The 27,496-nt window shown below is 42.0% G+C and overlaps 1 long non-coding RNA gene across 1 annotated transcript in view; it reads left to right on the forward strand.

The window, feature by feature from the left end:
• Positions 1-27,496, forward strand: part of LOC119237066 (uncharacterized) — a 506,617-nt gene that overhangs the window by 458,178 nt on the left and 20,943 nt on the right. The window contains exon 3 of the long non-coding RNA XR_008550158.1: positions 25,195-25,280. This is a non-coding gene — a long non-coding RNA (uncharacterized LOC119237066). The remainder of the gene's footprint in view (positions 1-25,194; positions 25,281-27,496) is intronic.

Below are 27,496 nucleotides of genomic sequence, written 5' to 3' on the forward strand. Positions count from 1 at the left end.
TGATTCCTCATCATCCTGGTCTCAGATCAAATGTCAGCTCCTGAGAAGAATATTCCTGGTGACTCCACCTGGAACTTTTCACTCTGGACCACACCACATCCGTTCCATTGCCCATTTTATGTTTTTTGATGTTTGTTGCTCTGTACCAATCATAGTTGCAATTGTATTTATAATTGGTTCATATGTTTATTGGCCTGTCTCTCTGAATAGCATTCAAGCTGTTTCGAGATTGGGGAGTATGCCTTTTTGGTCATATCTCCACCCCCAGTATTTACGAAAGTGACTGTCAAGTGGTAGGTGCCCAATAAGTGTTTGTCTGATGCAAGTTTGAATGAATGAAAAATGAAACCCACCAGGATATTTGTTAAGGACACAAATGTCCTGTTCCCAGCCCTAGGAACTCTGATTCAGAGGAACATTTGGGGGATTTCCAGGAAATGAGAATATTACAAAGATCTTCATGTGAATCTGAGCTACAACTAGGTTTCAAACACTTGGCTGGCAAAAATTATCTTTGCCCTCAAGGAACTTTCAGTCTTAAAGGAAAGGCACTCTCTGTGACTCAGAAGGAATGACAAACATCTCCACCAATTTGATCACCACCAAATTCCAGACTTGAACCCCCTTGGCCGTTTTGAATTACAAAGGAAAAAGAAAGAAAGAAATGTTTTAAAGGAAAGACAAGGTAGATGGAAAGGGAGGGGAGAAAGCAAAGATTGGGGAGAATGAATAAGTATACACTTAAATGCCCCTCTGCATCTGTCTGCTAGAACAATGATAAAGAAATAAGAAGGAAAACGCAGAAGAAACAGATGTAGCTGCCAGAAGTTAAATACACATCTGTTAAGAATGCTCTTCTCATATGCAGGGTCAGAAAAATATGTACAAATGTAGCACCTCGCTGATTGACAGAGAAACCTCAGCCCCGGCCCTGGGAATCTTGTTTTCTTGACAGCACTTTGTTTTAAAGCTGGAGGCAGAGAAATGTCTTATGCATGTCCTTAAACTGGAAGGCCTTTTGTTCAGGATACTTATACCATTTGCAGATAATGATGTGCATAGCAGTTTCAGCTGTCTGCATATGCATTTTTATGTTTTTTTATGACAGCTCTGCGTACTGAACTAAAAGGCCATTTAGAACTGTCAGGCACTGACAAGCATTACCCTTTACATTTACAATTCTGTTAGCGTGCATTGTCAGGTGGGCTCACCAGGCTGCAGAAATGTGATTTCCTTTGAAACCTATGTATGACTTTAATTTAATACAGCAGCCTCAAAAAAAAAAAAAAAAAAAAAAAAGACAGAGTGAGCCCAAGAGAGTTTTATTAAGTATTCTTTTTCCATTAATCTCCTACTTTTTTTTGTTTTTATAAGACCCTTCCTTTCTTCTTCGTCTTCTTTCTTCCTCTTTCTCTTCCTTCTTTCTCACCGTTATTTCCTCCTTCCTTCCTTCTTCTTGTGTCAGGGAGAAGGGCATCCAGTGTAGAGACATGGCTTTACCTATCTGAGCAAAGCCACACCACCTCTTTCTTTCCATAGGGCCAGAGGTTAATTTCCAGTCAAACACATTTTTAAAAGATGTTCCCATGTTGGACGGGGTGAATAGTCAGGACTGGCATTGAGGAAACATGGAAAGAACCCATGTCATCCAAGTGATGTCTTAACATTCCCATTATTATAACACCTGTCTGTGGGAATCCCTTTCCCTACCAATAACATTTTATTTCAACAGCCTGGGAAGGCTGTCCTATAAAAGACACAGAGGAATGCACAGTGAGAGGCATGAGAACAATGTAAACCCATCAGGTTTTGCTCTGCAGGATTTTGTAGCCCACCAGGGGTGGCCGGGCAGTGTATGTGTGTGAAGCAGGGAAGTTTCAGCTGAGGCTGACTTACAACACTCACATGTGTGTGCTGACCTAGAACAGCCCTTCTGTCTCACGGGACCCACACGAATGCATCCTGGGCATGGTGGGAGCTGATGAGGGTTCTGGATGCAGAGGGAAAACTGAATTGCAAAGAGATACTATTTTTATATGAGTATTTCTGATCAATTGCATATATAGCCCATAGGAATAAAATGGCTTGTAATCTCCAGTCCCTTTTTATTTTTTGTATTTATAAATTCGCACTCTTTTGTGTATAGAAGATTCTCTAAATTGCATGAGTCTTAAGTCTCATAATCCTGATCTGCTTGTGGTTCTGATAACAGGTCCTGTGAGGTTTGGGAAACCACTGATGGATGTGGTTTGGGCAATCAAGGTAGGTTTTCTTTAAAAAGCTTGCTTTATAAAGCACAGGATCTGGCTAGGTAGAAACAAGGGGCAGGGTATCATAGGCCAGTAGAGAGAGTTTCTGGAAAATAGCAGTCTACAGATAAACTTTTGAAAGCCAATGTTTTTGGCAAGGGACAAATAGGTATTTTTACTTTTTTTTTTTTTAAGATTTATTTATTTATTTATACAAGCACTGGGTATAGTCAGAAGTGCAGGAGGGTGAGAGAATTCACCAGAACCAGAGTGGAGAGCAGAGCAGGCAGGCTGACAAAGTACACTGCTGAGGGGAGTAGCGGGCGGCAGGAGAGGTCTGCGCACCATGTGGGACCCTGGCCCAGTGACCTGGAATTGAACCAGCGCTGCAGAGGCAGCGGGGCAGCTTCGCAACCCAGAGCTCAACCGCTGCACCACTGGGGAGGCCTGGTACTTTTACTTTTTAAAAATGATATAAACCCTGTTCGTGAAGATGGCACTGAATGTAAAGAAGGAAAGCAGAGCTGATAGACACTCGCAGCCACAAGACAAAGAAGATCCAGATGTCACCCACCTTCTGGTGGCCAAAGACATTGACTCCCAAAGCAACCAAATATCCTTGGAAGAGCACTCCCAGGAAAAACAAGCTTGACCATTGCACCATCATCAAGTTCCCTGACTCAGCCATGAAGAGGACAGAAGGCAATGACAAAATCGTGTTCATGATGGATGTCAAGGCCAGCAAGCACCAGATCAAAACAGGCTGTGAAGATGCTCACTCTCACTGCTGCAGCCAAGGTCAATACCCTGACCAGACCCAATGGAGAGAAGAAGGTATGTGTTCGACTATGTCCTGTCTATGATGCTTTGGATGTTGCCAACACAATTAGGATCATCTAAACTGAGACCAGCTGGATAATTCTAAATATAGTTGCTTTCACCATTAAAAAATTAAGTAAATAACCAAATTGAGCTATTGTGACACAGCACTCATCTTCAGTGTATATGGCTTGGTGAATTTGCACTTAAAACCAGGAAACCACACCCAGATCATGAGGGAACACTTCCGGCTCCCAGGAAGTTCCCTGACTTCTGAGCATAAAATTCATCCTCCCCTCCACCAAGTTTTTCAGAAAGGCAGGGTGAGACCTATTGGGAGTGCGGAACTGGGGTTTCAGAAGTTCGTATTTCATGTTGACCTACAAGTATTATGGCTGATCAGAAAAAAAAAAAGTAATCTAGAAGGGAGGGGTGATACAGCCCATCCTTTCTTTACCCTAAGAATTGAGGATATACCACACCCTAAGAAATATAGTGCACCCAGAGCACTCCCCTTGACCCCTCCTCCTTTGTCTCTTCCATGTCACTGGCTTCCAATGCCCTGCAGGAACCAATTATAGCATTCTAATGAGTATAGCTTCCTCAGGCCCCTTACCTCTCATCCATAGGCTGCCTGCCACCCCACATCACACATCACCTTTCCAGGCCTGGAAGCCGCCTTCTTGGTGTTTGCTCACAAGCTGGCACCTCCCTGCCAGTCACCAGGGACAGTGTGCTAAGAAGACTGCGTGAATACTGGTGTATGCACAATGTAAAGGCTTGTGAACCATATAGAAGCAGAATAAGCCAGTCAGGTTGGTGGCTTCCAACTGACACAGTTCACCTGTTGGAAACAGTCTTGAAGGATCCAAATGAAAATCTACTTTCTAGAAAAGCCCACATAAGAGAGAAGGGATAATGTATGGTGGTTAAGAACAAAGGCATGAGAGTGAGGGCATGAAATTTTTGTCTCCATCACTTACTGGCAAGTTCCTGAACTCCTGAAATGAACCTCAGCCTCACCATCTATAAAATCGGTTTAAATGTTTAAAGAATATTGTGTGCAAAGCTCTTAGCATTTTTCCTCGGTTTAGTGATTTAAATGGGGCTATTATTATTATTATACTAATTCAACTTGGTTCCCTGAAGATGTAACTAGATATAATGAACATGCATTCTGGCTGCTCCCTGCAGAGCCCCACCCTCTCCCCTGACTCTGCTAAACTCCACTCAGCGCTGTAGTTCCCACCTCTAGTAGGGTAGGTCGTTGCAAGGCATGTGATCCATCCCCACCTGTTTGCAGGTGAGTGCTCCCAGACACATCAGCTAGAAAGGAATGCTTTTCTTTGTGACATATATGATATGGATATAGGTTGGTATCAAAGTACCTTAAAAAGGTGTTAATCATGGTCCTCCAAGGCAAGGGGTGGGAATGATGGTGGAGGGTGGGGGAGCAGGAAGGGAGATAATTACATATTTTACTCTGAGAAACCTTAGATTATCCAAAAATTTTAAAGCAAAAATATATTCAGGCATTACTTGTGCAATGGAAAAAAAAGTGATCAAGATAATCAAGAGATCAAGATGTGGTTAAGTGGTCCTACTTAAAGGTCATGATGGTGTTGCTATTTGGGGGTGTGGAAGTTCCCCATGCCCTGCAGCACTGCCCTCTAGATGGAATCACCCCACACCCACCACTTGCAAAGGAAAACAACCACATCTTTGCTATTCTATCATTTGATTTTTGTTTGTGTGGGTTATTTTGTTTTTATTTTTCTTTCTAATTTATGTTTATTGAGATAAAGTAGATTTACATCCTTATATATGTTCTGGGGGTTATAGGTTCAAACCTCTACATATATATGCTTTCATATCCTGCCCACCACCCCAACAAATGTCCACCATGTTCCACTAAACCCCTTTTCGTCCCCACTGCCACTGTCCCCGGCTGCTTGCTTGCAGTCATATTATTATTGGTTTATTGGTTTGGTTTTGACAGACCCCTTGTTATGTTTTTCTATCTTTCATATATGAGTGAGACCAGCCGGTATTTGTCCTTCTCCTTCTGACTTATTTAGCTTAGTATCATCCTTGCTACAATTCAGTCTTCCCCTGGATTCATAGGAGACCATCATGTAAATCTCTGAACTGCTACCCATTGCTTGTCAGGATTTTGGAGTTTTATAATTCGTTAAAGTGTTTTCTGAAAACTGAGGGAGAGAGAACCAGGGAGAGAGATTGTCTCTGGATTGTAGAGAAAATCCAGATTGACAAATCAATCATTTGGTACATGATTACTGTCTCCCCATGGACAGTTGTGAATGTATGGAAACATTTCTCTAATTCTTTGGCTCTCTAACCATGGACATATCTGCTTCTTGCTCCTTAGCCTGAGGAAGGAGACCTGGAGGCTGCATCGCTCAGTGCAAACAATTAGTGGTCAATACCAAATGCAGATTTGGTATTGCATTCTCCAGTACCAACTAACTCCTTGAGACCCTGGCATGGATCTGCAGGGATTAGAAGGCAACTCCCCTGCACAATGCTTTTTGCAGTTTGCAATTATATATTCCAAGTCAGTAGAGAAGCCAGCATGTCTTAAAGAGTTTGCGCTCTGACTGGCCGTCTATGATGTGAAAGACACCACAGCCTTTTAAGGTGCTTGGTCAGGAGGAGATAAGTCTAAATCCAGATGTATGGAGGTTGCTGCTCAGTGTGAGAAGTTGAACTTAGAAAAGCAACAAGATTTCAGGCCTCAAGATGGCTGAGCCTGCTGAGAGTAAAGCCTGAGGTTGGCCTTCTCCCACTCCAGTGAGCCTGACTTCCTGATCAAGCAACTCTGTATAGGCTATTCCCTAAGCCTTGAACATATTACTCCCAGTTCATTGTCTCACTGACTCCTGCACCCTTCAGGTTTCAACTCCTAAGGCCACTTAGGAGTTGTCATCCTTGACCTATGCACTCGCCCACAAATTGCTCCCTCGTTATTTTTGTCATCAATCCAAGTTTTTCTCTTCCTAGCACTTACCAATCACAATTTGTGATCATGTAATAATTTGTCGGTTGAATTTATTTAATGTCTGTCTTCCCGACATTATTAAGTCTTTTGAATGTATGACTTAATTGCTTTAGCTCCCTGTTCAATGCCAAGCACAGTATCTGGAGTATAGTAGATGCTCAATAAATATTTATTTCAAAAGATAAATGAAATAATCAAGTGATTTCTGTAGGTATTTTATAACAAATACTTGTCTTTACTTCCTCATTCAATTTCTTGAAAGCTCTTCCTCTTCTTTACTTCCCAAATCCTCTTCAGCAACAATGACAATGAATGATAATGTTGGTAATATTAACATGTACTGAGAATTATTTATATACATATAATCTTACTCCATCTTCACAACTCTATAATTATTATCAAATATCAAAAGACAGGCATATAAAGACCCCCCAGGAATGCAACAATTCAGTCTGCCTCTTGGACCCCCAGGTTTGCCAGAGAATTGAAACAGTGAGATTTGCACGTGGCATCTCTCTCCTGTATCTATATTTTCAGCTGAAGGGCAGTGTGGCAGCTTGCTTGCCTTTGTAATTCTCCCCAGCTCTCTGGGACTGCTGGATTTTGCTGAGGAGGGAAGAGCAGAGAGAGATTTGTTATTGCTTTTCTGATGCTTTCTGTTCCCTGGTCCTTGGGGGGATTTGGGGGGAAAAGAAGCCAGGGCTATGAGGTAGCCTTAGACTATTAAGATATAACATGGGTGATAGGAAAGTAGTATGATTTGTGAGGCAGTCAAAATTGTAATTCCCACCTGGATTCACACACCCACCTCTACCTTCATCACCAGCTTCCCAAATGCGGAGGGGGAAGAGGGCAGTGTGCTCAGGGGTAGCCCTATGCGTGCCAGCAGCTCTGACCCTTATTTAGAAGCTCAGCATCTACATAGAGAGCCTCAGTGTCCTCGTTCCTAACATAAGACTAGTTGAAATCCCATAGTTTCATGAGGATTCAGTGAGATAATATGCTTAAGACCTTTGCCTCCTGCCTGGTCCATCACATTCTCAGTAGGTATTCAGGTATTCGTTATTTGTGTTGTTTATTTGCTCAACGCCTAAAGTCAAGCATCAGCCTAAGTTCAAAGCCAGATCTTTCTATTTCCTTCCTAACTGTGTTCTTTCAAATCCCTTCTGATCAATTACAGGACTGTTTGCCTGCACTGTGAACAGTAAGAGGGAAAAGGGAAGATTAATTAAGAAAGAGTCATAAAAAAAATCACTGAATGTCGAATGGATGTAATATTAACATACGTAATTACTTCTCAACTTCAGAAGCTATAATATCAAAGATAAAAATCATGTCAGCTTCAATCTTTTTCTCATTGTGGATTCAGACCATTACAGTAATGACTAACTTTCTGAATTGTATCATTTTCTCTTGGAAAGATACCTATTGAGGAAGCTTAAGCACAGAAACCCTCTCCCAGCCACAGTCAGCACTCCAGGAGGAAGGGGAACCGCCCTGTTGAGGCCACTCCCCCTTCCACCGAGTGATTGTCAGTGGTCCACTCCCTTTGTGAGGAAACAAAGACAATTAATCACGCAGACAGCCAAATCTTGCCTTTGGCTGTGGAGTTGCCTCCCTGGGCTTCATTAGGAGCTGGAGCCCCTGAGTGCACAAGTGTGCGTGGTTCAGAGGCAGCTGGGGTGCTTCCTAGCCTCTGGGCCTGGTCCTGCTCCTACAGAAGAGGTCCCCAAGTATCTTGCAAGTGGGCTTTTGTTCACTTTAAACAGAGTCCCTCACTCCCTCAGCTCCCTGTTGGCCCTTTTGCCTGAACCTTCCATCTGAGTGACAAAGAACAGGGTCTGTGGGACTAGTTTGGAACCTCCTCCCTGGCAGGAAGTCAGCACCTCCTCTGAGAGGCAGAAATGAGAGACGCCCTGAGGCTTTTTGCCATATAGGATGCAAGCATAGCATCCTCCTCAGTTCTTCCCCTTTCCAGAACCTCAGGATAGAATTAGAGCAAAGAGGAAGACTCCATTTCTCAGAGGTGATGTCAAGGAGTTTGCACAATGTCCAGGTTGCTACTAAATGAAAACGGAAGGCAGTTAAATGTTCTAACTCCTTCCTCAGCCTTCTAAAACAATGAACAGAACGGTAGGGAAAGAGGTAATTTGACTTTTTTCCATTTTCTTCTTTCTTCCTTTTTTCCTTCCCTCCCTCCCTTCTCATGCCATGCCCACCCCTCCTCCCAGACAACCCCTCCCCTTCCTGCTCTTTTCATTATGTGTCCACTTCTCTCCTACTACCTACTCAGAGCACCCCTTCCCAAAGCAGCATCTTTTCCCTGGACCTCTCCTCTCCCTAATCCTGTGCCAGGTCTGTGTACCCACTCTCTCCTTCTCTTAGCTCTGACTCAGAAAACTAATTATGAAAACAATTTCCCATTTGTCCATCTGTTGCCCCATCTCTCAAAAATGCCGATAAGGTTACGATGGGCTCACTTATCATTGATGCTACATAAAGTAAAACAATCTGCAACAGATTGACAATATTTTCTGAAAGCAGCTGCAACTGAGTTTCCTGGGGCAAGCAGTGTGATTCTGCTTAGGAAAAATCGGTCCCAGATAAATCCTGATGTTCTGTATGGCGAAAACAAATAGTGCTTCCTCCCCCCAACCCCAATCTCTCCTTAATTTGGGACAGGTGTAAAAATGGAAACCATTTACCATATGTTGAAATATTCTTTGGAACACTTGCTAACTGTTAAATTCAATTCTTAATCCTAATTTGACAAATACACCTGCAGTCTAATTTTGGATCTTGGACTCCTTGGAAATAGCTTCAGAACATGGAAAAGCAGATCGTTGGCACCTGGTCTCCAGCCCCCTCCCTTCTTTTCACATACCCAGCCTTGCCCCCCACCACTGGCAGGGCCTCTGGGAAGCTACAGGTAGCCTGGTCTTTGTCCCTTAGTCCCACAGCAGCCCCCTCAGGCCCAGCCATGAGTATATCATATCTGTGTCTCTGATTCCCCTGGAGGTCAGACTAAAATATGGTTTTCATGTTCTGAAAGTGGGCTCATGGTCATCTGGCAGAAAACCCCAAGGTCCTGGGTATCCGGGGTGTGGTCTGGAAGGAGGTGTGACTTCTGATGGGTGCATTCTCATGTCTTGTGGGCAAGTCCAGGCAGTTTCCTGGAAAAACCCAGTGCCTAGGGCTGGATGTGTCTTGCCCAGGTTTAACCTATCCTAAGGAGTAGATAGCTTGTCCCTATGCATTTGCAATCTGGCTGCTTCTCACCCAGATAACTCTATATAGGATTCTCCAAGTTGTTTAACTCCAGAGACTACTGGAGTTAAATTAATTAATATTAATTTTATATTAATATTAATGAATCTTCTGGGGTGGGCTGAAGGACAGTGAATACTCATTCAAAAAGGTGCTCCTCTTGAATAGCAGTAACCATCATGCAGTAGGTACTTAAATACCTAGATATGAATAAATGAATGTCTTGCTGAATTTTATAAGGGAGTTTATATATGAAAGGAGTGGAAATTTCAGCACAAATAACAAATGAAAAAAATTTTGGCTGATTTGTAAATTTCAGGTAGAAATGCTTATTAGGGCCTCCCAGGTAGCGCAGCGGGTTGAGCACTATGAAGCTGTCTGCACCCTCGGCAGCGTGGGTTCAAATCCTGGCCAGCCAGGGAGATTCCCACATGGTACAGCAGACCTCTCCTGTCTTGCCCGCTGTTCCCCTTAGCAGTGCTTTTGTTCTGTCTGCCTGTTCTGCTCCCACTCTGTCTCTGGTGAATCCTCTCACCATCCCGCACCTCTGGACTATGCCCCAGCTATTGTATAAATAAAAAAATAAATCTTTAAAAAAAAAAAAGAAATGCTTATTAGCAACAAACCCTCATAAAAGCTGAAAAGAGAATCTATTTCTGCTCATAAAGCATTGGTGGCTGTACCAGAGCCCAAGGAATAGATGCAGGATGATGCTGAATCAGATAATATAAAAGCAGGATTTCTCAATCTCTTGTCAAGAAACTCCCAACATTGGAATCATTCTTGTGGGGGGTCTGCCCTGGGCTCTGTAAGATGTTGAGCAGCATCCTTGGTTTCTAGCCACTAGATGCTGGTGACATTGGTTCCCCATTGTAACACCACAAGTGTCTCTAGCCATTGCTACCTGTTCCTTGGGGTTCAAAATCACCCCAGTTCTTAAAGGAACTGCTCCAACATAGCTTGGCATTATTGGCATCAAGCAGAACACATGGCAGACTTTGGTCACAAGCAGATTTATGTCAAGGGAAAATTTGAGTTAGGGAAGTTAAGCTAATATGGTAATTTGCTTCATGTTGACAGTCTTTTAGATAATAGAGCAAATGGCATTTTTAAGCTGAAAAATGAAAATCAAGAGTAATGATGTTTAAATCTCTTATAGCAGTAAAATACTAATCTCTTGTATTTTAGTGCTAGGGAATAAATGTACTGAAAGTTCAAACAGAATGAGAAAGTTTTTCTACTTTAGCTTCATATAAAGCTCTTTGGGGAGAGGGGTTCAGGAAAGGGTTCAGTGGTAGCAGAGAGCCCCACTTCCATGGACTTTCTCTAGACCTTTGTCCGACTGCAAGTCTCCCATCTCTGCCAACAACAAGTTGTGACTCAGTGGTGGCACATATGTGCCCGTCGTGACTTGTTGACTCCACGAAGTTCCATCCTGCGTGACTGAGAATGCTATTTTGGGTCCAAGAAACCCCCAGGATGCAGTTAGGCATATTTACTTGTCTTACAAGGGCAAAAGTATGTATGCATGAGAAAACACAATTTTGTCTCTTCCTCACTTTCCCTGAGCAGGAAAGGATTATTTCCTATAAAGTTAGCTTCCAGAATCTTTTTTGTCATTGAGAATTTACATAGTAAAATTAAATTAGGCGGTAATTCAAACTATATAATAAAGAGAAAGAGTGAGCAGGAGGCAGAAGTGCTGTGTTGATTATGCATCTGTGAAAATGCTTGAAAGAAGAAAAGGAGGGAGAGAGAGATCTGGGGGAATAGTTGCCATTTATGTAAAGGATGCTATTGATGGTCAAAAGTATTTTTAATTTTAAAGGTATTTTAATTTTAAAAATTAATATTTTAATTTAAAAAATTTTAGGTGCTTCATCACATATCAAGACTACTAGAATAAGTAATAGAAGTTCTTTTAATTATATCTTAGTGATAGCATTGAGGGTTTTTTGTTTGTTTGTTTGTTTCAGTTTAAATATGCAATGCCAAGACTGAGCCATGTGGGCTAGGGGTTAATACATGGCTACACTTGGGAGTGACTGATGTCCTCAATTCCCTCTCTGGCTAATCTTCACTTGTACTATGTGGTCAGTATTTTACATCAAGTCCCTCTTTTTTTTTTTAAAGATTTATTTATTTATGCATACAAGAACTGGGGTACAGGTCATAGGTATAGGAGGTGAGAGGATTCACCACAGACAGAGTGGGGTACAGAACAGGCAGATTGAAATACACTGCTGAGGGGAGCAGCAGGTGAGACAGGAGAGGTCTGCTGTGCCATGTGGGTAGCTCCCTGGCTGGTTGGAGATTGAACTCGTGCTGCAGCTGTGGATAGCTTCATAGTGCTGTGCTTAATCCCTTGTGCCACCAGGGAGACCCTCAAGTCCCTCTCTTAACTTGGTGTTTTGAACAAGAGGGCTAAGGAAAGATGTGTCTGTCAGTCAGCATGCAATCCATCATATCATTCATTAAAGACAAATGCATGAAGTGACCATGCTGTGTGTTTCTGGTGATACAAAGGAAAAGGAGACAGAACCCTAAACGCAAAGAGCTTACAGTCTTGTCTGTATGTAATTTGTTAGTAAATAAATATGTGAACCCACATATAAGCTGAATACATGTAATCAGATGAATGTGATATTTTTATAACAATGGAACTTATTTCAAAATTGCACATAGCCTTCAGTAGAATCAAGACTTGTAGACTTTCCCAACAAAATTAGATCAGTGTGTATAATGTGAATAACTTTGCTAAAACAACTTATTCTTCACAATTTTTGGATCTCTCTAACAGGATTCAGAAAGATGTTTCTAACATGTTTATTACATTTTGAGCTTTCTTGGCCAAATCTGATGCGTCCTCAGCAATGAACAACACATCTTTCTAACATAATGACTCAGATGCAGAATCAACCCAATTTCAGGAGCAGGGCAGACAGATGAGAAAGTGTCCTACTCTCATGCCCTCTCTCTGTTGCGGTTCAGCCTGCTGCCACACCGCATTCTAAGTCTTTGTCTGCTCCTTAAACTAACTTAACCGTGGGAAGGAGCCTTATGTCTCTTTTCCCCTTTGGGTCTGAGGATACGTTATATTCCATTAGCAGCATCTCTGATTTTTTCATCTAAAGTCCTTCCCTTGCCTTGATATTGGCTAACATTTTCCACTGGTCAGAAACTTTGTTTATACAGCTGATCAAGTTAACGGTTCATCTCCTCTGCTCTGTAGGCTCTCCAATTCTACCGTCATCCTGACTAGGGTTGGTTATTTTACTTGGCAGAATTATTCCAGTAATACAAGATAACCAAATTGGATTGGTGATCCATCAGTTCATTGAGTACTCATTCCAGTAAATAAAACCAAGCAGGCTCCAAATGGTGGGACTGTTATTGCAGTAGAGAGATAATGTGAATCAAAGCTTAGAGAACTCAGGAAATTTCATAAAATCCTGCTCTGCGGCCAGAATTGTCCTGCAATAGACACTGTATACCAAAGACCTGCATATTTCAGTCTTTCTTGGTGGCAGTAGTTTTCTGTGCTCAATCGATGAGAAACACCACCACTTTTCAAGTTGCCTTTGAAAAGGAGTGAGGGGGAGTTCAGAGATCTACATGCTGCTGCTCCAAACTGGTACTAACTGCTCATTTTTCTGTTTCCATTTCTGTGTGAAATGATAATAAGGAAAGAATTTGAAGGATCATCATAAATTTTGCATTGATGAACATAGAACATGGGGTCATCAACCAGTGAACCTAGTTTTAAAATATCTTCTTATGGAAAGAAAAGGATAGGATGATTTTTTAATACAAATGAAAACTTGATAAGACCCTCCCAGTTGATTATACAAGATGTGAAGGAGAAATTATCCATAAACTTCAAAATGTAATATTTTCTAAAAGCTTAGCTGCTGATTTGCTATGTGAGCTTAAAACGTCTTCTTTTGAAGTTTCATTTCTAATAGAATAAAATCAGTAATGATGGTCCTAGTTAGATGCCCAGAGTTATCATGAGAATTAAATATAACATTGTATGTAGGAGCATTTTTTTGAAGTCTGAAAAGGTTTTAAAACATCAGGTGCTAATAAGTTCTCCCAACTGTGGAAAACATGGTTGATGATAGGAGCATGCTTCAGGATTGAGTGCTCACTTTAGGAAATCAACACCAAACAATGAAGAGCTGCAGAGTGAGAAAGTTAATCCTTGTCATTTCTCAGTCAGCCCTTTCTGATTCCAAGGAACAAGTATTGCTGTGGTGGGAGACTGTCTCTAGCACCCCTGTAACACTTGCTGATCTCCCTTTCCTTAAAGACAGAGCACACCTCAGGCATTGATAATTGAACAGGCAGATGTACTTACCAGAATTTTAATAGAATGGTTTAGTTTTACTTGGTCATGTATTTTTGTGGCAAATTCCTTAAAGGCAAGTGGTAATGTTTTCTATTAATAGCAGTAATATAAAATTTTATTTCTATGCAGCTTTCTCTAAGTGAAAACTAGAACATTTGAAAGCAACATTTTAAATAAATGCTAGTCAATTGACAATCTGACAAAAATGGTGAAAAGTATTATTGAACACGTTAGGAGTTTGGGAATTCAGATGCCAGTAAGTGTAGTGCATAGGTCAAGAGATAATGTGCTTGTCTTAGAGATAGTTAACAGTTTTTATGTTGCTGTGGTTCATCCCTCACCAGCCTTGAATAATCCATATAGAGAAATACTGGAAATCGGAATTTTCTGACACCATTTTAACTTCTGAGATAAATCCATCAATGGAAACATGTAGGCAGGCACTGGAATCCCTTTTAAATCTTCTAAACTTCTCAATGTTAAAAATTGACAGCTTTGACTGTGCTAGAGAGACAGCCCCTTCTCCCAGCATCCAGGGTGTCTTGGAAAGGGAGCCAGCTCAGTGATTGACCTGGCACATTCAGACACACAGATGCACTCTATCGACCTCATTCAGATTGGGCTTCAACACTTCTCTGAGACACAGCTTGCTCTTCTTGTAGAGACCACATGAATCCACAGTGACAGTTTTGGAGAAGTCTCCCTCCCCCAAAGGGGAAGGAGTAGGAAACCCTTTTTTCCAACAGTTGTGTCACATCTATAAGGGTATTCTCCAGCAGGGAAAATTTGTTGGTGGGCTTTAAAAGTGCTATTTCTGAAAATTTATGGGTGAGCTCTGTTTAGAAAAAGTGGGGCAGGCACATGATGACATTATTTCAGCACAGGAGCCTGTTTTATCCCCATATAATGTGCTGAGTTAAATCCCAAAGTAATGATTTCCATTTGTTAATAAATAATTCTTGCTTGAAGTAAGGAAGTCTTGAAAAAGAAGGATAAGAAATAATAATATAAGCCCCACTAGGAATCCTATTTATTCCTTTCAAATAGGTCCAGCCCCAACCCTAGAAAAGTAACAGAGCCCCTCAGCCCAATTTCTGATATCTAACAATCTGATGTCATAACCTCACCTGTAGTTTTTTTCTTTAAATGTCATATCTTTCCCCCTACAGTCTTCTAGCCTGTGTCTCCTTTATTATTGTCACAAATGTAGGCATTTGACACTTTCATGACTTATTATTGCACTTGAAGGCAAACACACGCCCTTCTGCTCTATTCTTCCAGCCCGGCGTCCAGTGCCTCTTTCCTGCAGATGTTTTTGCCATTACGAAAGGGCTTTAGAATGCTGGATGCAGATGAATCCTGGAGGCCAGCGCCAATTATGTCATCTGGTGTCAGCGCCCAGTTACAACACTAATATAACCAGCTATTTTATTATTTTTAATTTTTTTTTTTTGGTTTTAATTATTCCCATGTAGGCTTCAGCGCTCTCATTCTGGAAAGCCAGAATTAGAATTGCTATTTTGTTTTTCGCCTAACCAGGGAATATTTTCACAGCCTCATTTTAGAAGTAAGTCTAGGCATTTTTGTCTTTAAAACAAACACAACAAAAATGCAAACCTCTCCTATACCCTGGCCATGATGACTAAAAATATTTTTTTTCCTCGCATGCCATAGGCTTTCCATAAGTTTTTTTTTTTTTAAAGATTTATTTATTTATACAAGCATTGGGTACAGTCAGAAGCACAGGAGGGTGAGAGGATTCACCAGAGACAGAGCGGGGAACAGAACAGGCGGACTGACGAAATACACTGCTGAGGGGAGCAGTGGGTGGCAGAAGAGGTCTGAGCGCCATGTGGGACCCTTGCCGGCGGCCAGGGATCAAACCGGTGCTGCAGAGGCTGCAGGCAGCTTCACAGCCCAGCACGCAACCACTTCGCCACCGGGAAGGCCCAACTTTCCATAAGTTTTTATTGAATGATTTCATGGAATAAATAAAATAACATTACTTTTATGCCTTTTTCTCAGTTCAATTATATTCCTTCCTTATTTGTCCCATTGTTAGGGTCTACAGCCAGGCATATTTATGTTACCAAAAAAAAAAATAAAAGCAAGAAAGAAATGGTGCCTCACTGATAGGAAGATGATTTAATCTTTGAACACATAGCCTGTTGTTCTTCCCACATTATTATTATTATTATACTCACCTAATGTAGGCATAGTCAGAATAAATTAGGACTCTCGTGGCAATTTCATTTTTTGGTTATTTGTTTGACTAGAACAGGGGACAGTCTCACGGCCCCACCTGGTGAATCCAGCCTGCCTCATGTTTTTGTGAATAAAGTTTTATTGGAACAAGACCATGTTGGTCCCATTCATTTGATCATCTGAGCCAGCTTTGACTCTATAGTGACAAAGTTGGTCAATTCAGAAATCACAAAGCCTGCAAAGTCTAAAATAATTACTAATTTGCAGAAAGATCTTACTAACCTGTGTAGTAAAGGGCATTTTAGAGGTAGATTGGAGTTAGAACAGTGTCATGTTCTCAAATTCTATTTGAAGTGTTAGTTAGATCAAAGCTTTAGCTTTCCATTGACTCAAAGATATTAACAGTACTTTTCTGTCTTTTATTGAGTCTGAATATATGCCTTCCTTATATGTCCCATTGTTAGAGTCTGGAACCATTCATGTTTTTGTTACCTAAAAGAGTAATAGAGAGAGAGAGAGAGAGAGAGAGAGAGAGAGTAGCTCATTTACAGGGGGTGATTTAATCTTTGAACACCTAGCCCAGTGTCCTTCCCAGCTTGGCCTATAATTTTAATTATCTTAATGGTTATCACGGCACACAATGGTTCTGGTCAAAAGATCACCCTGTGCCAAGCTTGAGCTTTGTGCCTTCCATGGATTATCTCATTAAATCTTCCTGTTGTCCCTTTGAGGAGAGAATACATTTACACGTTTTAAAAAGAATTATTGAGGTCCGGGGTGTTCCTGGCCAACTCTGTAGCCACCAACTACACATACAGCATATAGATACAGTCTATGTGAAATACACAACATGCAGGCTATCAAAGACCTAGAACAAAAATTACAAAGAATGCAAAATATCTGGGGCCTCCCTGGTTGCACAAGGGGTTAAGTCTCAGCACTCTCAAGCTATCTGCACCCACTGAAGTACAAGTTCGAACCCTGGCCAAGGAGCTGACACACATGGCACAGCAGACCGCTCCTGTCTTGCCCACTGTTCCCCTCAGCAGGGTATTTCAGTGGATCTACCTGTTCTGCTCCCCACTGTGTCTCTGGTGAATCCTCTCACCCCTACACACACCTCTGGCCTACCCCTCAACTCTTGTATGCATAAATAAATAAAATAAAACCTTTTTAGAAATGTAAAATATCTTACTAGTAAAATTTTAATAGTAATTACTTATTGACATAAGACCATTTTGAATAATAGATCAAACGACTATTAAAATTTACTTTTTCTTGTTTCTTTTTCTAATACGGAAATTTTAAAGCATGCCTCAGCCTCTTGTTTGAGGTTCCTACTTTATTTCTATTGGATAGTTCTGGCCTAGATAAAATGTCAGCCTACCCAGGCCTTTAGGTCAAGTTGTGCCCACAGCCTGGATTTTACAGTTTACCAGTCAAGAATGATAGAATGAACTTTTACATTTTTAAAGGGTTGTGCAACTAACACAATATGAGACAGAACCTGTAGGTGACCTTCAAAGTCTTTGATTGCCAGCAGCCCTTCGCAGACAAGCTTTGCTCATTGCCCAGGCTAGATGAACAAGTGAAAGAACAGGCTTCAAACCCAGGCACATAGACAGCAGATCTGTGCTTTATCCACTCAGAACACCAAACACCACTGGCTCAACCCGAGATCAGATGTTGCGTGAAAACTGTATACGTGGAGTACTGAGATTTAATATTGCTGATCAGTAATGTATATTAATAATGTTATTATAATATTACATAAGTTTAATAATGTTATTATATGTGTTTTACAGGTGAGTAAGGCGAGGCTTATAGAATTCAATTATCTTAAGCTACACAGTTAATAAGTGATGAGCTTGGGATTTCCATTTGCTTCCTGTTGAAAGTTAACATTGAAGGAGCTTTCATGCTACAAAGCAGAGTTGACTAATTTCAACACAGACCACACATCCCAAAAGTTGAAAACATTTGCTAACTGGGCCTTTACAGATAAAGTGTGCTGACCCCTAATCTTGCTGTTGAGAGAAGGGATCTCAACAGACCAACAGTCCCTAGTGCAGTGTGGGGTGATGTGGCCACTTGAACATGAAGTGGATGAATGAGTAAGTGTTGGCTGGAGAAGAGAGTCAGGGGGGTGCTTTTTGCTTCTCTTCCTAATTCACAATGATTGTTGGTAAACACACACACACACACACACACGGAGACACACACACAAACACATGTTCACCCATTTGTAGTCATGCCCCTGAGGTGTTACCAGATCTCTAAGAGCTGATGCCGGCATGGATGCTCCCATGTTCTTTCCCTACTTGCTTCTCCAATAGTTACTTGACCAGGAACATGTGGATTACATTTCACTTAAAATACACAGGGAATTTAAAATTAGAGGAAAACATGTTTGGCAAAAACTAAAATACTTTGCAAACCATCTGGGTTGGTCTCTTGTTTGTACTGGAGCTGAGGGCCACAGTCCTCCATGGAGAAATGATTTTCACAAAACCCTCATTAGTTTCAGGACAATGGGACTCTTCACACTTAAATGAAACCATCATGAGTGTGCAATGCTGGCTTCACTCTGGCTTGGGAAAGGAATTGGCAACCAATGGGATGGGACAAAAAGGTGGAAATTCAAGAACATTCTGGGGAGAGCCCTGGCAAGAATTGCTGTATGTGGCTTCCATGCACTGTTTGCAGAGCCAAGGCAACCACCATCTCTGAGCATTTCCTGTCACGTGGACATAGCCAAGCACCTTCTACCCTTTACCTCAGTGAGTCCTCCCAACAACTACATGAGATTATTGTATGTATTCATTGCATGCATGTTATTATTATTGTCTGTCTATAGTAATATGTCTTATTGTCTACATGTTAATTTGTAGAAACTAAGAATTAGGCAGTTTAAATAATTTCCCCCAAGGCCACACAACTAGTAAGTAGTGGAGCCACAATTTAATCCCAGAACCAGAATGTACTAACTCCCAGGCCTGCACCCCTTTCTATAATTCCACATTGGACTGTCCATAGTTCCCCTGGCTATGGTTGCCATGCCTGAGGCCTACAGTCCTCAGTTATCACCGACGCCCTTATGTCTCTACTCAAAAACAGGTATTTCAATCTATTTTGTGCCAGATGCCATAATAGGTGGTAGGTATTAAACTGTGATCTAAGACATATGGATTTAAATAAAATTAAAAGAAAAGCTTCCATGGCATTTTTGTGCCTGTATCTAGAGAGTTCCAGACTTGTGGAAGATTTTGTTAATTTCTGCCCCCCTCCCTCACCCCATGTTTATCCATTCCTTCTTACTGGGAGGATCATTTATTTTTCTGCCTTATTTCTCTCTCCCTTGTTCTGCCCCTTTCCCCCACTCTCCAAAATTCCCAACCCCCCGAAAAGTCTACATATTGTGAAAAAGGTTTCTGAAACCACAGGAGTGATGTAACACTGGGCCTGTTTTTCCTCTCTCACACATACAAAATATTGGATATGAGTGAGATTTTTAAAAATTGGTCTTCAAATGTGATGAAAAGAGTGTCCTTTTCACCAGAACAAAACAACTCCTAATGCTGAAGACTCCTTCCTGATATGGTTAGTTTCCAAAGATGAGGAAATCCGTGTGTTGGGCCTCACCCTCCCCCCCAAGGAAGTGGAGGGACCAAGAGAAGCTATGGATTTAGAAAAACCTTCCAGGTTTAGGACGAGACTGGAGGCTCCCCTGGGGGTCCAGAGGCTGTGGTTGAAGACAGGGCCTGGGTTTAGATGGGCAGTGGTCCACCAGGCTCACAATCCAACTGACAGGACAGGGGTTTTGCCACAGAAAGGGTTCGTTTGGAGTATTTCTCAGCTAGTCACTAGCCATCAATTACTTCAGAGTCAGATCTTGGCCAGAAGCCCTCTTTCCACAACGTTGTCATTCTGTGTTCACTGAAATGGAGTTTAGAGTCCTGCCACTAAATTAAAACTGGTGCTTTCAAATTAAAAGCAGACAGGACAGATGTGTAGGAAAGAAATGAAGACTCATGTCTTTTGTGAATCAGCTCATCATGGTGCCAGAACTTGAAACCAACTTTTCCTGCAGAGGCCCCAACTGTACCACACCTATGTCAACTGAAGAAATGAGACAAAGGAAGGAGCATTTCCCACTCAGTTCTTTCATACTGCCATGTGGAGAAAGAGAGAGGGCTCACAGAAGCCCCAAATGCCAAACCCTCTGCAACACAGGAGAGGGCTCAGCCCTGGAGAGGGCCACAGTCAGCTCATCCCCAATTGACCAACATGAGCCATTTAGGACATGGCAGAGTGAAATAAAAAAGAACATGACAATTAGCAGACCACTCAAAATGACAAGGGGCCAAGCACTGGAGGAAAATGATGAGAAAGGTTTTCAATACTCTGTCTTCCCTGTTGATCTATTCATGATATAAATCTTAGATTGAATTTGTTGAGCACCTACTATGTAAAATTTGAAAATCTCTAGTATGATCATATGATTCCCTGCTTAAAAGCCTTAAGAGACTTTCATTGTTCTAATGATAAAGATGGACATCTTTTTCTGGGTCACTGAGGCCTACAGAGGTTGGCCCTGTTCAGCTAATCCCGTAAGTCCCCTCCATGTTGGTCCTCCAGACACTATGAGTTTCTCCTACATACCATGTTCTCTTCCACTTCTACTTATAACCTCTGCTGAAGTTCTTTTTCAACTATCTCCTTTACTGAAACATCTGTATTGTGACACAATTCGCATACCATCCAATTCACCCATTGCAAGTTGTGCAATTCATTGGTTTCCAGTATATTCAGAGACATATTCAGCGATATATATAGAATAGGTGGTATACACATCATCACAATGTATTTTAAGGCCTTTTATCACCCCCCCAAACCAAACCAACCCCTGTTACTTCACTTCCCATTTCCCCCAACCTCTTTCTACCTCCAGTCTTAGACAATTATTAATCTGCCTTGTCACTCTATTTCCTATTGTGGAAATTTCATGAAAATGGAATCATATAGTATGTGGTCTTTTGTGTCTTATTTCTTTTACTTATCATGTTTTTAAGGTTCATCCATGTTGTACCATGTTATCACTGTTTTTGTTCTTTCTTGTTGTCAAGTAGTAGTCTATTGTGTGAATATACCACCTTTTGTTTTTCCATTTATCAGTTGATGGAAGTTGAAATTGTTTCCACTTTTTGGCTACTATAAGTAATGTTTCAGTGAATAGCCACATAGAAGTATTTGTATGAATTTACGTTTTCATCTCTTGGATATATGTCCACTCAAGTGATAATCCTATGTTTAAAATTTTGAGACCACCATCATCATTTTGATCTAACATTAACTACTAAGTATTACACAAGTTTCAAAAAGTGTTATTTCCTCATACATGAATTCCTGTCCTCTCCATTCCCTCCTAAGTCAAATGTTCCAGTTATATACCTCTCAAAATTTATGTTGTATTTTATTTCACTGTCTCATCCGAGGTAGTTGTCATATTTTATGTGCATAATAAGTGGATATATGTCTGTCTGTCTGCCTAGACTGTAAGTTAGATAGCTTTTAGTGGCATCAGTATATTCCCAAAGCACATGCTAAGGCACTGTGGTAGCCAGCCTCTAAGATGTTCCCCAAAGATCCCACTCCTGGTATTCATGCTTTTATGTGATACTTTTCCCTTGAATGTGGACTGTATTTAGTGACTTCCCACAAATAGAACAAGTTTTCTAAGAAATAGAATAGGTTTCTATTTGTAGAAGTTTCTAACAAATAAACTAGAACTGATAATTTATTGGGACAACTAATTCCGTACAGTCTCTCTCTCTCTCTCTCTCTCTTTCTCTCTCTCTCTCTCTCTCTCTCTCTCTCTCTCTCTCCTTCTCTCTCTCTCTCTCTCTCTCTCTCTCTCTCTCACACACACACACACACACACACACACACTAACACTATTTATTCTGGGGAAGCAAGTGGTTGCCTCATAAAGACACTATATAGACACCTCCTTGTCAAGGGACCAAGGCCTCTTGCCAATAGCTGTGGAAGTGTACCATCCTAAAAATAGGTTCTCCAGCCCCAGTCAAGCTTTCAGATGACTACAACTTCAGTCTGTGTCTTAATAGCAACTTTGTGAGGGATCCCGACTTATTCCTTGAATTCTTGATGCACAGGAATTGTGTGATAATAAACATCTGTTATTTTAAGCTATTACACTTTGAGCATAGTTTGTTACACTGTAATAGAAATTATGCTGCCTAAGATCTCCCTGGTGGCTCAAGCAGTTAAGACGCAAACTATGAAACTGCCGTTGGCCACTGCAGCACGGGTTCGACCCCCAGCCAGGGAGCTACCCACATGGCGCAGCAGACCTCTCCTGTCTCACCTACTGCTCCCCTCAGCAGTGTATTTCAGTCAATCCACCTGTTCTGTTCCCCTCTCTGTCTCTGGTGAATCCTCTCACCCCCCACACCTCTGGCCTGTGCCTCAGTTCTTGTATGTATAAATAAATAAATCTTTCAAAAAAATAAAAAAAAAAGAAATTATGCTACCTGGAACATATAAAGAACTCAGTAAATTAGAAACAATTGAATGGGTTGAGGGCTGACAGCCATAGACTCTTCAGAAACAAAATTATCAAAAGCTGTTTATTGAACATTTCCCAAATGTTATATGTTCACATCAGAATCTCAGTTGAAGGACCCCATCAAAATTAAATGAAACACATCATGACCTGTATTCACTGGTGAGGAAACTGAAATCTAAAGAAATAAGGGATCAAGAACTTGCCTATGGGAAGGAAACCCTACATGCTACCCCTAGCTCAGCACATGACTTCCTCACCCCTCCAAGGGAAACCTCCAGTCATCCCAGGCCCCAAAGCAAGATGAAGGTCACCTACACAGAACCAGACTGTTTTATTTGCAAATTTCTTGTTTACTCATTAATTTGGTTATTTTTTTTTTCTGAGTTGAAATGCATATGCAATGAAATTAGACACTTTAAAGTGTATAGTTTAGGGCGTCCCCAGTGGCGCAGCAAGTGTCCCACATGGCATGCAGACCTCTCTTGCCAAGCCCGCTATCCCCCTCAGCAGTGTATTTCGTCAGTCTGCCTGCTCTGCTCCCCGCTCTGTCTCTGGTGAATTTTCTCACCCTCCCACACTTCTGACTGTACCCAGGGCTTGTATAAATAAATAAATAAATCTTTAAAAAAATAAATAAATAAAGTGTATAGTTTAGGGTTATTGAGCACATTCAGAATGTGTGTGACAATCCATTCTCTCTAGTTCCAAATATAGTAATTATTTTAGATATTGGCTTCAGAGAGTCAAGTTAGTCCTGCTGCTCAGTACATGGCACATTAATATCATCCCCAGGGCAGGGCTCTTTCTTTAAGTCACTTATTTATGATTCCCTTTTATTCTCCTTCCTGGGAACTCTGCACCCTACCAAAATGCTAACATGTCTGATGTCGAACTCATTGTTTGCCCAGGCCTTCTTTTATAAAACCCTCATGCACTTCCCAACTTTGATCTTCCATTTCTCCTCAACATTAAGAAAATAACAGGGTCATGCAATACATCTGCCCTTAAGGAGGAAGCATTGTTTTTATAGAATATGTGCTAAATAAATAGTCAGGAATCCTTTGTTCTAAACCAGGGGTCCACAAACTATACAACCCAAGGAGCAAACCCAGCCTTCTGTCTGTCTATAAATAAAGTTTATTGGAACACAGCCATGTTCTTTTGTGAATGTATTGTCTATGGCTGTTTTCTCCCTCTAGTGACAGAGCCAAGGAGCCACGACAGAGACAACATAGCCCAAAAAATATAAAATAATTTGTATGTTGCTCTTAACAGAACAAGGCTGCTGAGCCCTCCTCTAACCCACAATAGATCACCTAAAACTCTGTATAATCATTAGGCAAATCTGTTTACCTCCTGGGTCTTAATGTCTAGTTCCCTAAAATTGAGGCCACAGACTCAAACTATAGTTTTTAGTTGTCTTTTCTTTTTTTCTTTGACTTTCTTTCTCCCTGTCTTGTATAGTAGAACACATTGTTTTCCAAACAAAATACATCTGAGAAAATCCAGAGTGGAAGATATGAAGTGAAATTTCTTTGGTAGAAGCAGCAAGGGCCCTGTAATAATGATCACAAATAAAGATTCTATATGACTGGCTGAACCCTCATCTACCTCTCCATTAGCCAATGAGATGCCATATTGATTTATCAGGGCCTGGGATCAGTCCTCCAAGAAAACAACCCACTTCTTAAATATGTTCAAAGCCATGTCTGTCTGTGGCATCCTATGTGGGATGGAAAGTTAGTTGAAAGTCCAACTCTGACATTTATTGTGTAACTTGGGCCGATCACTTTAACCTGTGTGAACCTCAGCATCCTCACATGCAGGGGAAAACGGAGATGAATGATCTTGACATCACATACTGGTTGTGAGGATATAAGATACTATTTCTAACATACCTGGCACAGGGGTCTGTACCAGTGAATGGGATCCACAAAGCATCAAAAATAATATGATCCAAATTACCAAGCAGTGAGCTCACTACGTGGCATGTGCAGAAACTGATACCATGGCATCAGATTTTGAGAGAATAAAAGAGCTTTATGTCAAATTGATTGGCAAAGAAGTCAGAGATAAATCAACTCTATCTCCCCAGTTAAGAAAGGGAATGATGTTATATAGGTTTGAGAAACCAGGGTTGAGAACCAAGGAGTTAAATTTTATTTACCTAGGGAGTAGTTTGGGTGAAAGAAATGTGGGCTTGGTTAAAGTCCTTTGGCTAGGTATAGGGTACTTCATCCATTAAGAAGTATAAAGAGGAGGGCCTCCCCATTGGCGCAGCGGTTGAGCGCTGGGTTGCGAAGCTGCCCGCGGCCTCTGCGGTGCCGGTTCGATCCCCGGCTGCTCCCCAGCCACCGGAGGAGGATCCCGCATGGTGCGCAGACCTCTCCTGCCGCCCGCTGCTCCCCTCAGCAGTGTACTTCGGTCCTTCTGCCTGTTCTGCTCCCTTCTCTGGCTCTGGTGAATTCTCTCACCCTCCCGCGCTTCTGACTGTACCCAGTGCATGTATAAACAAAACAAACAAACAAATAAATAAATAAATAAAACATGCCTCTATTAAAAAAAAAAAAAAAAAAGTTAAAAAAAAAAAAAGAAGTATAAAGAGGGTTTTTTTCAGATGACTAGGTTTGGAAATTTTGTTGGGAGGTCCCTCACCTCTGGTAACACACTCCTCTACTTTTGTATCTCTCTCTAGCCGATCTAGAAGCTCAGTTCAAGGTTAGTCATCAAAACTCCAGGCTCTGCTATGTCTCTAAAAGCAAGTCTCAGAGAAAAGTTTAGGTAAGTTTTTTTTTTTTCTTCTTCTTCTGTGCTCTAGGTTATGAAAGAAATTTCACCATTTACCTTGAGTTACAATAGTGGAGGTTAACAGACTCTGGGCTAAGACAGTGACTTTTCAGTCATAGAAAGTCTCAGACAGGCAGCAGTCCTTCTGCCCACCTGTGCCTATGCAGGTGCTCCTTTTAGACAACCCTCTGTCCCTCCGCAGGGCAGCAGCATCCTGCCTGCCTGTGACCTTTACAATGTAAGGGCTTCTCTGCACGACTTCCCTCAGCAGAGGCAGATCTCCTCAAGGCTGCCCGCCTGCAACCGTGCAGGCCTCTCTGAACAAACCTGTCCCTTTCGGGGCAGCTCTTTCTGCCTGCTTGTGTCTGTGCAAGTGTCCTTTATTCCTCTGTCCCTTTCCCTAATAAACCTGCTCTTTTAAATATATAAAAAAAGAAAGTCTCAGACAGGAATAACGTGTTAAGCTGTTGTTTCCCACAAGGGTTTAGCCCTAATTAATAAATTTATTGAGTTTAGTTTTTGAGTGAAAGAGACATAAATAAAACTTGGGAAAGACCCACCATGAGTGTTGCCACTTAGGAGAATGATAGAAGTCTACTGCAGAGGAGGAGAGAGCAAAGCTGAGCCCACCATGCTCTCCAAGCCGTGTGGATGGAGGCCATCCCATGACCTCTCTGAGCTTAGTTTGCTCATCCCAAAACAAGGCGGTAGCTCCTAGCTGTGTGTTCTCAGAGATAAGTTATTGATTTCATTATCTGTAAAATGAGAATGAGAGTTCTGCTGTGAGGATGAAATTAAAAATAGACATTGTGTCCTGAAAGTTGTAGGAGCAATACATAAATGTTGCTTGCCGTCTTTGTTGGGATGGATCAAGCTCTGCTCAGTGCAAACTAAGACTTGAGACCTCAGTGGATTAGCACAATGACATTTACTCCACATGCATGCAGCTTAGGAACGGGGTCTTCCCCTCTTCTGACATTGCCTGTCAACCTATGACTTTCAAGATCTCCGCAGCAGAGAAAGGCATAAGAAGGCATGTGCCCCTTACCTACCTCATCACAGACATTGCCCAGAGCATTCCCATTCAAGGTCCTTTACCCAGAAGGAAAAGATAGTTGGGACAGGGCCTTCCTGTTCGCGCAGCGGTTGAGCGCTGGGTTGCGAAGCTATCTACAGCCTCTGCAGCGCCGGTCGATCCCCGGCCACCGGCGAGGGTCCCACATGGCGCACAGACCTCTCCTGCCGCCCGCTGCTCCCCTCAGCAGTGTACTTTGTCAGTCTGCCTGTTCTGTTCCCCGCTCTGGCTCTGGTGAATTCTCTCACTCTCCCACGCTTCTGACTGTACCCAGTGCTTGTATAAATAAATCATTAAAAAAAAAAAAAGATAGTTGGGACAATTGAGAAGTTGCCCAAGATCATGGAACTCAGCCACGGCAGAGATGTGATCCGGTGCCAGGCGTGTCTGGCACCTTCTGTGGCAGTCACCACTGATCCTCTGCTCTGCTTTCCTTTGGGCTCCAACCTAGCCCAGAGCGAGCACTGTGTTATCTTACCCCAGTTTTCCCACTGTCTCCACAACATGCAGGTTGTGAAGTCACTGTGTGCTTGTGAAGGGCGGTGAAGATGAGAGGGTCGCACCTCCAGCCACCATGTGAGCTGGGCTGGAGTGTCCAGGGTGCCCGGATCCCTGTCCACAGAGGAGGCTGCAAATGCTCTGGGCAGATAAGACACAGTCCTCCCTGGGCAGCCAGCACTTCCTACTGCTAGCTTTCTCTTTGCTGGGCTTGCAGAGCTCAGCACACTGCCCTGGGCAGTCCCTGGAGACACAGGGAGGCCTGCTAGTGACAGGCGTATTGACTTTCAAAACCACAGTGCTGGAGCCTCAGGGCACTCTTTGACTCAGATTTCCTTTTTCAGTCTATAACGTGCAAAGGTTCAGAGAAAGCACGGCAAAGTCAGACACAGTCCTGCTCTAGCGGGTAATGAGGAGTGGACGGCAGCTCAAAAAGAGAAGAAATTAAAGAGATAGTAAAATGGTAGCTAATAGGCAGGGCACATGTGCCAGGCAGGGTATAAGCTGCACTGTGGGCACAATACCACAGAAATTCACAGCAATGCTGTGAGTTGGGTATTAGCTAATTTTCCGGGACAGAAAATTGAGATTCCGAGAGACCATGTGACTTACCCAAAGTCATCCACCCAGGAGTTAG

Source organism: Talpa occidentalis, unplaced genomic scaffold (assembly GCF_014898055.3).
Source record: "Talpa occidentalis isolate TD23 unplaced genomic scaffold, MPIMG_talOcc4v2.1 talOcc4.9, whole genome shotgun sequence".
NCBI lineage: Eukaryota > Metazoa > Chordata > Mammalia > Eulipotyphla > Talpidae > Talpa > Talpa occidentalis.